The following is a 16,348-nucleotide window of genomic DNA, read 5'->3' on the forward strand; positions in this document are numbered from 1 at the left end:
CACCCTCTGTGTTCTGTTAGACCGGTAACTCTTTATTCACAATATAGCAGGAGTTTAAAGCCATAACACACAAGTTTTTCCAGCAGCATGCTATGATCGATAATGTCAAAAGCTGCACTAAATTCGAGCAAAACAGCCCCCACAATCTTTTTATCATCAACTTCTCTAAGCCAATTATCAGTCATTTGTGTAAGTGCTGTGCTTGTTGAGTGTCCATGCTGAAATTCTGTTGTCAATTTGTTTACTTGAAATAGCATTGTATCTGGTCAAACACCATTTTTTCCCAGAAGTGTACTAAGAGTTGGTAACAGGCTGATTGGTCGGCTATATGAGCCAGTAAAGTAGGCTTTACTATTCTCGGGTAGCGGAATTACTTTTGCTTCCCTCCAAGCCTGAGGGCTCACACATTCTAGTAGGCTTAAATTTAAAATATGGCAAATAGGAGTGGCAATATCATCCGCAATTATCCTCAGTAATTTTCCATCCAAGTTGTTAGACCTCGGTTGCTTGTCATTGTTGATAGACACTAATAATTTTCTCACCTCTTCCACACTCAGTTTACGGAATGCAAAATTACAATGCTTGTCTTTCATAATTCGGTCAGATATACATGGATGTGTAGTGTCAGTGTTTGTTGCTGGCATGGCATGGCTCAGTTTGCTAATCTTGCCAATGAAAAAATCATGAAAGTAGTTTGCAATATCAGTGGGTTTTGTGATGAATGAGCCATCTGATTCAATGAGTTTGCCTTTTTTCCCAAAATTTCATTTAAGGTGCTCAAGCTTTTTACTATCATTCTTTGTAATTTATCTTTGTTTCATAGTGTATTTTCTTCTTTTTATTCAGTTTAGTCACATGATTTCTCAATTTGTAGTATGTTTGCCAATCGGTTGTGCAGCAAGACTTATTTGCCATTCCTTTTGCCTCATCCCTCTCAACCATACATTTTTTTTTTAATTCCTCAAATCCATGGGGATTTAAGTTTTTAAAGTCATTTTCTTAATGGGTGCATGCTTATTAGTAACTGGAATAAGCAATTTCATAAATTTGTCAAGTGCAGTGTCTGTTTGCTCCTCTTTACACACCACGGACCAACAAATATTCTTTACATAAACAACATAGAAATCACTACAAAACTTATTGTATGACCTCTTATACACTATATTAGGCCCAGCCTTTGGAACTTTGGTTTTCCTAGATATGGCTACTATATTGTGGTCACTACATCTGATGGATTTGGATACTGCTTTCAAACAAATCTCTGCAGCATTAGTAAAGATATGATAAATACATGTTGATGATTTCATTCCTGTACTGTTTGTAACTACCCTGGTAGGTTGATTGATAACCTGAACCAGGTTGCAGGCACTAGTTAGTTTGAAGCTTTATCTTGAGTGGGCAGCCTGATGTAGGCCAGTCGATATTTTAATCACCCAGACAGTTAACCTCTTATTCTACGCTGTGAATGTGTCTTAAGATTTGTATTTAAGCAGTAGATACATTGTTTGTTTAGAGGTAGCATGTGATTTTGTGGCCCACTGCCATACTGCTGTCAAGGCAGGGGTGAAGATGACATAACACCGTCTGCACACTAGAGGGCAGCAAAGATACTACGTAAATTAGCGTCCTGAGCTGCAGTGTAGGCTCTTCTGCAAGAGTGTAGGTTTTCATTTCAGCAATCACCCCATCAAAAGATTAAGAAACTATATAAACAATTAGAAAATGGTGCTGAATGTTGCAGCCTGTACACGAGCATTTTAACACACATTGCCTGCCCCCCCCCAAAAAAACTGCAACCTACATAAACAGGTTCACTGTTATATCCAACTCTAGCTCACAGCTTGCCTTTGTGTCGAACAACCAGGCCTCATGCTAAATTCCTGGAAATCATTTTTGTAATTTGTTCCTTAAGTTAATTATCAACTTCAAGTCAGTCAATTAGTTTTAACTATTAGAAATAGGAGCCCCCCCCCCCCCCCCCACACACAGCGGCAGTTAACACAGCCTTGCCTTGTTCTACAGCTCTTGTCTGTCTCAGTGGGCTAGTAAACAGCTGCTGGGGCTGGCTTATGGGGGGGAGGGAGGAGTAGTATAGTATGGATGGTCCGGTCTGGAGGATGTGGTGGTGGGGGTTTCTATTTCTAATAGCTGAGGGGAGGGGGAGTCTGCTGGGGGGCTGACAGGGGCCTCTGAATGTGCAGCTGTATTCATCACTGTTGTTGGATCCCTTCTCCTTTAATTTTAGTAAGATAACTCAAGCCAGAGTGGTAAACATGTCTGTCCCTGGATGGCATGTTTATAAAGCAATACACTGATGAAATACAGCTTGTCAATCTTGGCATCGGTATTCTAGCCTTTTTACATCTCTCCTCCTGGCTATTTGTTTAGACATCCGATCAGAGTAGTGAAACGGAGATTCATGACTTGTTCTCCTAAACTGGATTGAGAAAATATGTTCAATACTTATTTACTTTGAACATGTTATGGGTTCCAAATGGATGCTTCCTTCCTGCCAAGAAATTATACTAAATGTTAAATTCCTTCCAATTTCCCTGAAAAAAATCACTACTCTGGTCTTGCTGATAGCATTATGGGGCCGAACCTCATTCAAATGAAGGGATTAAATGATGTCCCTATTCAGCCAAGTCAAACATGCAGCAGGAGGTAATGTCTGCACTGACATAACAAATGTACAACCTTTATAGTCACAGGAAGAATCAAAAACATTGGTGAGGGCCATTGCAACCTGAACCTAAGATATGTTACATTAACTTTACCATTCCAAGACAACGTTGTGTGTGTGCTCGTAGATTTCCAGTTGACCTCTCAAAAGAAGGTCGCCACTGGGCTATAGACTTAACTGACATCTGGTGAAAAGAGTTGTGGATTTAGAGAGGCCAAAAGAAAAGTAAAATTGACCGATCGATCTCTCCTCCTCCGCAAGTACCCTCCCCTGTTTCTTTTAGCCCCTGTTGACCTCTGCCCTTTTCTCTCTTCTCATTTCACCCCCACCTGTTCCTGTTCCCTCGTCCCTCCTGCCCTGCCTTTCATCTCCCATCTGCCAGAGTAGCTCCAGGAGGAGAGCGAGGGATATGGGGAGGGAAGGATATGAGGAGCGAGGGACAGGAGGAGAGGGAAGGATATGAGGAGAGAGAGAGGGATATGAGGAGCGAGGGACAGGAGGAGAGGGAAGGATATGAGGAGAGAGGGAGGGATATGGGGAGAGCGAGGGACAGGAGGAGCGAGGGAGGGATATGGGGAGCGAGGGACAGGAGGAGAGAGGGAGGGATATGGGGAGAGAGGGAGGGATATGAGGAGCGAGGAACAGGAGGAGAGGGAGGGATATGAGGAGCGAGGGACAGGAGGAGAGAGGGAGGGACAGGAGGATAGAGGGAGGGATATGGGAGCGAGGGACAGGAGGATAGAGGCAGGGATATGGGTAGCGAGGGACAGGAGGATAGAGGCAGGGATATGGGGAGCGAGGAGCAGGAAGAGCGAGGGAGGGATATGGAGGAGAGAGGGAGGGATATGGGGAGTGAGGGACAGGAGGAGAGAGGGAGGGATATGGGGAGAGCGAGGGACAGGAGGAGCGAGGGAGGGATATGGGGAGAGCGAGGGACAGGAGGAGCGAGGGAGGGATATGGGGAGCGAGGGACAGGAGGAGAGAGGGAGGGATATGGGGAGAGCGAGGGACAGAAGGAGAGGGAGGGATATGGGAGTGCGAGGGACAGGAGGATAGAGGGAGAGATATGGGGAAAGAGAGGGATATGAGGAGCGAAGGAGGGATATGGGGAGTGAGGGACAGGAGGATAGAGGCAGGGATATGAGGAGCGAGGGACAGGAGAGGGAAGGATATGAGGCGAGGGGGAGAGATATGAGGAGTGAGGGACAGGAGGAGAGGGAGGGATATGGGAGCGAGGGACAGGAGGATAGAGGCAGGGATATAGGGAGCGAGAGACAGGAGGATAGAGGCAGGGATATAGGGAGCGAGGGACAGGAGGAGAGAGGGAGGGATATGGGAGCGAGGGACAGGAGGATAGAGGCAGGGATATGGGGAGCGAGGGACAGGAGAATAGAGGCAGGGATATGGGGAGCGAGGGACAGGAGGATAGAGGCAGGGATATGGGGAGCGAGGGACAGGAGGATAGAGGCAGGGATATGGGGAGCGAGGGAGGGATATGGGGAGCGAGGGACAGGAGGAGGGAGGGAGGGACAGGAGGATAGAGGCAGGGATATAAGGAGCGAGGGACAGGTGTATAGAGGGAGGGATATGCGTAGCGAGGGACAGGAGGATAGAGGCAGGGATATGGGGAGCGAGAGACAGGAGGATAGAGTGAGGGACAGGAGGAGAGAGGGAGGGATATGAGGAGCGAGGGACAGGAGAGGGAAGGATATGAGGCGAGAGGGAGAGATATGAGGAGTGAGGGACAGGAGGAGAGGGAGGGATATGGGAGCGAGGGACAGGAGGATAGAGGCAGGGATATAGGGAGCGAGAGACAGGAGGATAGAGGCAGGGATATAGGGAGCGAGGGACAGGAGGAGAGAGGGAGGGATATGGGAGCGAGGGACAGGAGGATAGAGGCAGGGATATAGGGAGCGAGGGACAGGAGGAGAGAGGGAGGGATATGAGGAGCGAGGGACAGGAGAGGGAAGGATATGAGGCGAGAGGGAGAGATATGAGGAGTGAGGGACAGGAGGAGAGGGAGGGATATGGGAGCGAGGGACAGGAGGATAGAGGCAGGGATATAGGGAGCGAGAGACAGGAGGATAGAGGCAGGGATATAGGGAGCGAGGGACAGGAGGAGAGAGGGAGGGATATGGGAGCGAGGGACAGGAGGATAGAGGCAGGGATATGGGGAGCGAGGGACAGGAGAATAGAGGCAGGGATATGGGGAGCGAGGGACAGGAGGATAGAGGCAGGGATATGGGGAGCGAGGGACAGGAGGATAGAGGCAGGGATATGGGGAGCGAGGGAGGGATATGGGGAGCGAGGGACAGGAGGAGGGAGGGAGGGACAGGAGGTTAGAGGCAGGGATATAGGGAGCGAGGGACAGGTGGATAGAGGGAGGGATATGCGTAGCGAGGGACAGGAGGATAGAGGCAGGGATATGGGGAGCGAGAGACAGGAGGATAGCGGCAGGGATATGGGGAGCGAGGGACAGGAGGATAGAGGCAGGGATATGGGGAGCGAGGGACAGGAGGATAGAGGCAGGGATATGGGGAGCGAGGGAGGGATATGGGGAGCGAGGGACAGGAGGAGGGAGGGAGGGACAGGAGGATAGAGGCAGGGATATAAGGAGCGAGGGACAGGTGTATAGAGGGAGGGATATGCGTAGCGAGGGACAGGAGGATAGAGGCAGGGATATGGGGAGCGAGAGACAGGAGGATAGAGTGAGGGGCAGGAGGAGAGAGGGAGGGATATGAGGAGCGAGGGACAGGAGAGGGAAGGATATGAGGCGAGAGGGAGAGATATGAGGAGTGAGGGACAGGAGGAGAGGGAGGGATATGGGAGCGAGGGACAGGAGGATAGAGGCAGGGATATAGGGAGCGAGAGACAGGAGGATAGAGGCAGGGATATAGGGAGCGAGGGACAGGAGGAGAGAGGGAGGGATATGGGAGCGAGGGACAGGAGGATAGAGGCAGGGATATTGGGAGCGAGGGACAGGAGAATAGAGGCAGGGATATGGGGAGCGAGGGACAGGAGGATAGAGGCAGGGATATGGGGAGCGAGGGACAGGAGGATAGAGGCAGGGATATGGGGAGCGAGGGAGGGATATGGGGAGCGAGGGACAGGACGAGGGAGGGAGGGACAGGAGGATAGAGGCAGGGATATAGGGAGCGAGGGACAGGTGGATAGAGGCAGGGATATAGGGAGCGAGGGACAGGAGGATAGAGGGAGGGATATGGGTAGCGAGGGACAGGAGGATAGAGGCAGGGATATGGGGAGCGAGGGAGGGATATGGGGAGCGAGGGACAGGAGGAGCGAGGGCGGGATATGGGGAGCGAGGGAGGGATATGGGGAGCGAGGGACAGGAGGAGCGAGGGAGGGATATGGGGAGCGAGGGAGGGATATGGGGAGCGAGGGACAGGAGGAGAGAGGGAGGGATATGGGGAGCGAGGGACAGGAGGAGCGAGGGAGGGATATGGGGAGCGAGGGACAGGAGGAGAGAGGGAGGGATATGGGAAGAGTTATGGACAGGAGGATAGAGGCAGGGATATAGGGAGCGAGGGACAGGAGGAGCGAGGGAGGGATATGGGTAGCGAGGGACAGGAGGAGCGAGGGAGGGATATGGGGAGCGAGGGAGGGATATGGGGAGCGAGGGACAGGAGGAGAGAGGGAGGGATATGGGGAGCGAGGGACAGGAGGAGCGAGGGAGGGATATGGGGAGCGAGGGACAGGAGGAGAGAGGGAGGGATATGGGAAGAGTTATGGACAGGAGGATAGAGGCAGGGATATAGGGAGCGAGGGACAGGAGGAGCGAGGGAGGGATATGGGTAGCGAGGGACAGGAGGAGCGAGGGAGGGATATGGGGAGAGCGAGGGACAGGAGGAGAGAGTGAGGGATATGGGGAGAGAGGGATATGGGGAGCGAGGGACAAGAGGAGAGGTAGGAGTGAAGACTGGCAGATCTCGCTATAGGCTTATCCTGTATTGAATTATCATCATGCTACCACATGAGACAAAGAGGATTGTGAGTCACATTGTAAAATTGACGTCTCTTCCTCAAGCTGATAAACCATTTAATGTTATGTATTTCACCTCATTTGTTTATGATAACAATTATATCCAGGAAGTGATTTGTTTGTGGAAGTTTAGACTTTTTGGAAACGGATAGTTTAGGATAAAAATATTTAAAGACGGGGAGGGATATCAATGTATTTAGCCATTGTTTTCTTGGACATGGAAAATGAAAAGACGAGAGACTTGCACATCCCTGCCTCAAACACACAAATTACCCTTGTTGATACACACCTTACAATATCTGACAATAGAGATATTCTTATTGGGTTTGTGGTTGGGGTGTTTGTCTTTGGGCCAAGCAATAAGAGTTTGTGGCCCGCAAGGGACCTTGTATTACACACACATGAAAAATAGCTATAACATCACATAGACACACACATACTTACCCTACATACACTTATCCCACATGCTTGCACATGAGCAGCATATCAATGAACACAACCTACCACACCCAGCCACATGCTCCAGCACAACCCCCAACCCTCCTTCTGTCCCGTCCCACAGTCAGACTGCAGTCTGGGGTAGGGAGGTAGGAGTAGTGGCCAGAACAGCCTGGCTTTTCCCCTGAGGGTCTGGGGAACTTGGCCTGATTCTCCCCCAACTCTCCCTTTAGGGAAAGGGTCTCTGGGCAGCTGTATTGTGAACCAGGCAGATGCTTGTCCTTTTGATGGGAGGGCAGGGGTAACTCTGTGAATCCTCTTCCCAGGTTCCCATGCCCCATGGCAGGCTTGTGTCACATCCCTCGAGGGGATACAAATGAAACAGCACCAGAGAGGGAGCGAGACCAGGCACACAGTCCATCTGCTCCTTGACACAAAGACCTCTCAGATATACCTATAGATATGCACAGCATTGGTCCGCATACAAAGACAACAGGTATGCTAACTTACTGAGGAACAGAGTGCGATATTGAGATAAGATTCTTTGACCTACTACTACTGTATATGATGAAAAGGTAGCTATAAAACATGGTATGAGAAAGAGTAAAATAGAACCATCATTACTGTATGTGAAGACAATAGGACTATGTAATAACCAGAGAAATAATAACCAGAGAAAACGATATAGAAATGGTTATGGTAATGTATTAAAAGCTAGAATTAAAGACACTAACTGGAAGCTTAACTTGTATTCCAGGAACTACAAAACATTAGGAACACCTTCCTTTTTTGCCCTCAGAACAGCTTCAATTCATTGGGGCAAGGACTCTGCAAGGTGTTAAAAGCATTCCACAGAGATGCTGGCCCATGTTGACTATAATGCTTCCCACAGTTGTGTCAAGTTGGCTGGTAGTGGATCTCTACTCCGAATAGCTCGTTCCATCTCATCCCACAGATGTTCAGTTGGTTTGAGATCTGGTGACTGGGCAGGCCACTGCAGTAAGCTGAATTTACTGTCATGTAAGTGGATCCATTCCTGGACAAAATCCTATCCTTGTGGCATTGGACATTATCCTGCTGAAGAAATCAATTTGCAGATGGATATACTACTGCCATGAAGGGATGCACCTGATTGGCAATGTTCAGTATCAATGATGTTCAGATATCTATAGCATAGATCAAAGTAGGCTAGTCTTATCTGGTTTTAATATCCAGCACTAGTTTTGGGGCTTTTTTAGGAGGTAGTTGCTATGTTTTAAGGCATTGGCAGCTAATCTTTATTAAAGAACCATCAAATTTGACATACACTTACTGTACAAAACATTAGCAACACCTGCTCTTTCCATGTCAGAGACTGACCAGGTTAATCCAGGTGAAAGCTATGATCTCTTATTGATGTCATTGTTAAATACACTTCAGTTTGTGTAAATCAAATCTAATTTTATTTGTCACATGTGCCGAATACAACAGGTGTAGACCTTGCAGTGAAATGCTTACTTACAAGCCCTTAACCAACAATGCAGTTTTAAGAAAAATGCCTAAAAAATAAAATAAATAAATAAAAGTAACAAATAATTCAAGAGCAGCAGTAAAATAACAATAGCGAGGCTATATACAGGGGGTACCGGTACAGAGTAAATGTGCGAGGGCACCGGTTAGTCGAGGTAATATGTGCATGTAGGTAGAGGTATTAAAGTGACTATGCATAGATAAGAGAGTATCAGCAGTGTAAAAGAGGGGAGGGCAATGCAAATAGTCTGGGTAGCCATTTGATTAGATGTTCAGGAGTCTTATGGCTTGGGGGTAGAAGCCTCTTGGACCAGGACTTGGCGCTCCGGTACTGCTTGCCGTGCGGTAGCAGAGAGAACAGTCTATGACTAGGGTGGCTGGAGTCTTTTTGACAATTTAGGGCCTTCCTCTGACACCGCCTGGTATAGAGATCCTGGATGGCAGGAAGCTTGGCCCCAGTGATGTACTGGGCCGTACGCAACTGCCCTCTGTAGTGCCTTGCGGTCGGAGGCCGAGTAGTTGCCATACCAGGCAGTGATGCAACCCGTCAGGATGCTCTCGATGGTGCAGCTGTACAACCTTTTGAGGATCTGAGGATCCATGCCAAATATTTTCAGTCTCCTGAGGGGGAATAGGTTTTGTCATACCCTCTTCACGACTGTCTTGGTGTGCTTGGACCATGCTAGTGTAGCGTGGTTCATTCTGCGTTGTGTACTTTTAATTAGGACGCTGCCACAACTGACGGTCTGCTAGTTGAAATCTTTTTATTTGCCCTGCACACGAAGAGACAACACACATTATGTTAACCCTTGGCGCAGTCACATCTCTCAGGCACCTTGCTAGCCGAAGGTCAGGCAAAAGAGCGCCAAAAGGAAATAACAGGTGCTGCGTGCACACATTCAATGCACAACAGCACACCATACAATACAAGTAAAATGATACAGAACATAATTTGGACAAAATAAAAAACATACCTGCACACGAAGAGACAACACACATTATGTTAACCCTTGGTGCAGTCCTAGCTCTCAGGCACCTGCGCAAGCACATGAACACTCACTCAAACACTGTCCCAAGTACTGACAAGTTACAATAGATACCCTAGTTAGCGAGCTTTGTGAAACTTGTTAACATAAATCTTTATATTATCCACATTGTAACAAACTTATGGTTGCATAACAGTACATTGTGTAACATTATGACGGTTTTATATTAAACAATTTCGGAGCCAAGGACAACATACCTTGCTAGCCGAAGGTCAGGCAAAAGAAAACAATAAGGGGGTACGGAAATACAGATAACCCGCGATGGGCCAAACCAAAATATACAAAACTTTTACAATCACATGTATGTACAATATTGATATGAAAAAGTGTTTGTACACCAAATAAAAACATTAGCTATGCAGCTGTAATTAAATAAAAAAATACACTGAATTATTATTATTTTTATTATCAAATTATTAGCATCCCCTCTTGACCTGGCCTATTTGAATTGGTCCTTGTGTGCAACTTGGTGCATAATCTAGGGGAACAACATCACACTGCTACACTAGTTTGTTGGTTATGTGGATGCCAAGAATGGGGGTGTGCTCGGTACTCCTTTTCCTGTAGTCCACAATTATCTCCTTTGTCTTCATCACTTTGAGGGAGAGGTTTTTGTTCTTGCACCACACGGTCAGGTCTGTGACCTGCTTCCTATAGGCTGTCTCGTCATTGTCGGGGATCAGGCCTACCACTGTTGTGTCATTGGCAAACTTAATGATGGTGTTGGAGTCGTGCCTGGCCATGCAGTCAGGAGTGAACAGGGAGTACAGGAGAGGATTGAGCATGCACCCCTGAAGGGCCCCCGTGTTGAGGATCAGCATGGAGGATGTGTTGTTACCTACCCTTACCACCTGGGGGGTGGCCCGTCAGGAAGTCCAGGATCCAGTCGCAGAGGGCGGTGTTTAGTCCCAGGGTCCTTAGCTTAATGATGATCTTTGAGGGCACTATGGTGTTGAGCTTGAGCTGTAGTCAATGAATAGCATTCTCACATCAGTGTTCCTTTTGTCCAGGTGTGAAAGGGCAGCATGGAGTGCAATAGAGATTGCATCATCTGTGGATCTGTTGGGGCGGTATGCAAATTGGAGTGGGTCTAGGGTTTCTGGGATAATGGTGTTGATGTGAGCCATGAGCAGCCTTTCAAAGCACTTCATGGCTACAGACGTGAGTGTTATGGGTCGATAGTCATTTAGGCAGGATACCTTAGTGTTCTTGGGCACAGGGACTATGGTGGTCTGCTTGAAACATGTTGGTATAACACTCCGATAGGGAAAGGTTGAAAATGTTAGTGAAGACACTTGCCAGTTGATCAGCGCATGCTCGGAGTATACGTCCTGGTAATCCGTCTGGCCCTGCGGCCTTGTGAATGTTGACCTGTTTAAAGCTGACAAGGTAAAACTCTGTCATTCTGCCCCTGAACAAGGCAGTTCCTAGGCCATCATTGAAAATAAGAATTTGTTCTTAACCGACTTGCCTAGTTAAATAACGGTAAAATAAAAAAACATTGGCTGCAGAGAGAGTGATCACACAGTCGTCCGGAACAGCTGATGCTCTCATGCATATTTCAGTGTTACTTGCCTCAAAGCGAGCATAGAAGTAATTTAGGTCGTCTGGTAGGCTTGTGTCACTGGGCAGCTCTTGGCTGTGCTTCCCTTAGCTGTCTGTAATAGTTTGCAAGCCCTGCCACATCCAACGAGCGTTGGTGCTGGTGTAGTACGATTCGATCTTAGTCCTGTATTGATGCTTTGACTGTTTGATGGTTCGTCGGAGGGCATAGCGGGTTTCTTATAAGCTTCCAGGTTAGAGTCCCACTTTTTTTTTTTTTTTTATATTTTATTTTTGCATTTTCCAATTAACAACATTCAAGACAAACGTGAAAAGATATTAGACAACAATAGGACAAAGTGACAGTGACAGATGAGCGTAACAAAGAAAGAAAAAATAAAACAAATTATAATTATATATACAAACATACAATAAAAAAAAATTATAATGAGACATTGGATCATGTGGTCACCTGCTGTAGGCTACATATTATACATTACGTGTGAAACATTATATAAGGATAATATAGAGATTCATTCAATGTGATGTGGGGGGAGATTCTCCATATAGTCAATAAAAGGTTGCCAAATTCTGTAAAATGTATTTAACTTATTCCTCAAGCGGTAAGTAATTTTCTCCAGTGGGATACAACTATTAACTTCTGATAGCCACATTGCAACTGGCAGGGGGGAATCCAATTTCCATTTCAAGGCGATACATTTCTTGGCAATCGCTAGCAATATTTCTGTTAGCTTTATAGTATGGCTTTGCCTAAGATTGGTGTTAGCAGAGTTGCCCAGTAGACAGACCTCCGGGTCTAAAGGGAATGCAACCCCATGAATTGAGGATATGGTATCGCATACCCCCTGCCAGAAACCGTGTAGTTTTGAACACTGCCAAGTGGAATGGAGGAATGTTCCTTCATCTGAGCCACATCTAAAACATAGGGAGGAGATATCAGGGTTGAACTTGTGCAGTCTATATGGGGTGATATAGAGCTGATGGAGGAAATTAAACTGGATCAGTCTGTATCTGGAGTTCAATGTGGATGTAACACCATCCCTGCATAGGTCACTCCATAGACCCTCATCAAGATCAATACCCAGATCTTTTTCCCATCTAAGTCGGGGTTTATCTAGCCCAGGCAGTGTTAGTCCTGACATAAGAGCATCGTAAACACAGGAAATGGTCTTGAACAGTGGTTGGTCTGCGTGGCAGAGTTGTTCAATAGGTGACATCTTAGGTAGGTTCCATTGTCCCTTGAGAGACACCCTAATAAAGTTTCGTAGTTGTAGGTAGCTAAAGAAGTCCCTGTTAGGCAAGTGGTATTTCTGTTTCAGCTGATCAAAAGACATAAGAACTCCCTCCTCGTAACAATGTTCCAGAAGAGTGATCCCCTTATCAGACCATGGTCTAAAGTTACTATTCTGGAAAAACATAGGAATCAATCTATTGTTCCATAAAGGGGTTTTAGGGGAAAGGAATCCCCCTCGTCCGAACAGCTCATGCAGTTTGCACCATGCCAGGACAGAATGTATGATTAAAGGGTTGTCTGTGATGGTTTTTATAGATTTTCTGTCCCATTTGTAAAACAATTCTGCCCCAGTGTCATCATTTACCTCAAGCTTTTCAATGTTCAACCATGAGGGAGAGGGGCCCTTGTCAAACCTCTGAGCCAGAAACCTAGACTGTGGTGCCCAGTAGTACATTCTAAAATTGGGGAGGTTTAAGCCCCCTTGACTGTAATCCAGGGTCAGTTTATCCAGGCCAACCCTAGGGGTTTTGCCGTGCCAGATAAACCGTCTGGTCATCTTGTCGAGAGAGGAAAAGAATGCTGCGGGAACAGGGATAGGGAGAGATTGAAACAGATATAGAAATCTGGGCAGGACATTCATTTTAATTACATTGATTCTACCCAGTAGAGTGAGATCCATTTACAAAGGTCACCCTCCACCTTTTGCAACAAACTGGCCAGATTGAGTTTATAGAGGTTGTTCAGGTTGCCATCCACCATTATGCCCAAATATGTGAAGCCCATAGGCGACCATCTAAAAGGAAACTTGTGCTTGATGGTATGATGGTCAAAGACAGACAACGGTAAGATTTCGCTTTTATCTAAATTGACCTTATATCCAGAGAAAGAACTATAACACTGTAGTAGGATCTGCAAGTGAGAGAGGGAGTCTTCTGGGTTTGTTAGAAATAAGATAAGGTCGTCTGCAAAGAGTGATAATTTATGGGTATGGGGGCCCACCTCAAAGCCATGTATGTCAGGGCACGTTCTAATAGCCTCAGCCAACGGTTCGATGGCGAGGGCAAAGAGGTGGGGGCTAATTGGGCAACCTTGTCTGTTCCCCCTATAGAGAGGGAAAGAGGAGGAAGTAATCCCATTGGTAGCAATCCTAGCTTTAGGAGATTTGTAGAGTGATTTTATCAAATTTACAAACACGGTACCTAAACCAAACTTTTCCAAGACGCGAAAGAGGTATGGCCATTCAACCCTATCAAAGGCCTTTTCAGCGTCGAGGGAGACTGCGACACTAGGTATTTTGTTTTTGTTAGCAAGGTGAATTATATCAAAGAACCTTCTGAGATTATTGGAGGACAATCTATTAATTATGAAACCAGTCTGATCTGGGTTGACCAACAGGGGAAGACATGACTCCAGTCTCTTAGATAGCATCTTGGTGACCAGTTTACAATCTGTGTTAAGGAGAGAGATCGGTCTATATGAGGCGCACTTTAGTGGATTTTTCCCTTTCTTGTGGATTACAGTAATCACTGCTTGAGAGAAAGACTCTGGAAAGCAGTTGTCTTCCCTGGCTTTTTTAAGTACCTCCATAAGGTAGGGGACCAACAGCTCCCTAAATTCTTTATAGAACTCTGGAGGGAAGCCATCCTCCCCAGGAGATTTATTAGAAGGTAAGGATTTAATGGCCTCCAACAATTCAGGAACTGAGAAGTGTTCACTCAGGCGCTCACTGTCTTCCCCTGACAGGCATGGGAGGTTGAGAGAGGAGAGAAAGGAGTCGATCTCTGATAGATCATCGCTTGATTGGGAAGTGTAGAGGTCTTCATAGTATTTCTTAAAAGTATTATTAATTTCAGTAGGGTCGAAAGATATCTCATTAGTAAGAGTTTCTATAGCATTACTTGTCCTCTTACTTTCCTCTGCTTTCAGTTGCCATGCCAATACTTTGTGAGCTTTCTCTCCAAGCTCGTAATAACGCTGTTTTGATTTAGTGATGGCCCTCTCAGCTTGATATGTGTTCAGAATATTATATTTCAGTTTTTTATTTACCAAAAGCCTGTATAGACCTTTAGTCGGGCCTCTTTGGTAGGTTTTCTCTAGCTCTGAGATTTCAGATTCAAGGGCACTCAGTTCCGCACCGTGTTTTCTCTTCAGCCCTTTAGTATAGGAAATGATCTGTCCCCTCAGATAGGCCTTCAATGTGTCCCAAAGAATGAAACTGTCAGGAGCGGAGGGTTTGTTTGTCAAAGTGAAAATATTGATCTGCTCTTTGATGAATGCACAAAATTCAGGTTGCTTTAGGAGTGTAGAATTTAGTCTCCATCTATATGCTCCATTTACCTTGGTAGGAATGGAGATTGATAATACCAGGGGAGAATGGTCACTAAGTAATCTGGGGAGATACTCGACATCTAACACTCTATGAAACAGTTGTGTCGACAGTAAAAAGTTATCTATGCGTGTGTGTGTCTTGTGTGGGTGTGAATAAAAAAAGTAGTCCCTATCCTGTGGGTGCAACTGTCTCCAGATGTCTAGTAAATTGAGATCTTTCATGAATGACATGGTGAGCTTGCTGGCTTTGGTAAGAAGTGAGGGTCTATCAGAGGACCTATCAAGAACTGTATCTAAACAAAAATTAAAATCTCCTCCAACCAGTAACCATCCTGGTGGTGCTTGAGCAACCTGAAGGAAGACATTCTGAATAAACATATGGTCATCGAAGTTAGGAGCATAGATATTCAATAGGGTCCAAGACTCTGAAAACATATGCCCCTGCACCAAAACAAACCTGCCAGAGGGATCAGAGATGGTGTTGTTGACGCAGAAGGGGATGTGTCTACTTATCAAAATTGCAGTTCCTCTTGCTTTGGAGTTAAAAGAGGACGCAAAAACTTGTCCTACCCATTCCCTCTTCAATTTCTTGTGTTCACTGGCTGTAAGATGTGTTTCTTGTAAAAACACAATGTCAGCCTTTAATTTCTTAAGGTATGTATAGACTCTCTTCCTTTTAATCGGGCTGTTAAGACATTTTACGTTGAATGTGACACATTTTAGTGGATTAAGCATAGTTGGGTTTCAAATATGTAACTGAATGGAAATCTATCATATGTAGATAGTTAGGAAATGTTTCAACTTTGGTTTGAACACAGAAGTGACCTATGTGTCTCTTTAGGAAGGAAACAATAAACATAGAAAAAAGGGGAAAAAAATAAAGAATCCCACCCACCCCGATTGTTAGACTAAAACCACAATCCCAACAATCAAACATGAATACACTTGTAGAGATACGTTGCTGCTCGCTTTCCATCTTGCTCTTACTAGCTAAACCTTGGCGTAAACTAAAACCTGCGAGCTCTCTAAATTGAAAACAAACGTTGTGAATAGACATTTATGGCTGAATATTTACTGCCCACGGTAAGGGCTGCTTGAGTCTCTTTTCGAAAGATTAACATAAATGAGGGGGAAAGCAGTGGGCCTAAACCCACTTATTTGCTTCGCCCAGTGATATGGACTAAACCAAAATATACTCTACTGTAAATGTAATAGAACTCACCCCGGAAAGATACGGTTAGTTGAAAATGTACAAATCAATTATAGCGACCGGAGGATATCAGCGGTTCAGTCCGGATAAGAGAAAACAAACAAACTGCATCTTATCCCCCAGAGAGGCCGTCCTGGCTCAGACGTTGCTCAGTTCTTTGAGAAAAGTGTACACTTCTCCCGGTGTGTTGAAGAGATGGCTTCGGCCTTTGTACTGAACTTTCATCCGCGCAGGGTGGATGAGGTAGCCGGTGATGTTCTTCTCCTTCAGTGCTTTGGCGGCAGGTCTGAACTGCTTGCGACGTCTTGCGAGATCCGCGCTCATATCCGGGAAAAGG

The sequence above is a fragment of the Salvelinus namaycush genome, chromosome 12 (assembly GCF_016432855.1).
Source record: "Salvelinus namaycush isolate Seneca chromosome 12, SaNama_1.0, whole genome shotgun sequence".
Lineage (NCBI taxonomy): Eukaryota > Metazoa > Chordata > Actinopteri > Salmoniformes > Salmonidae > Salvelinus > Salvelinus namaycush.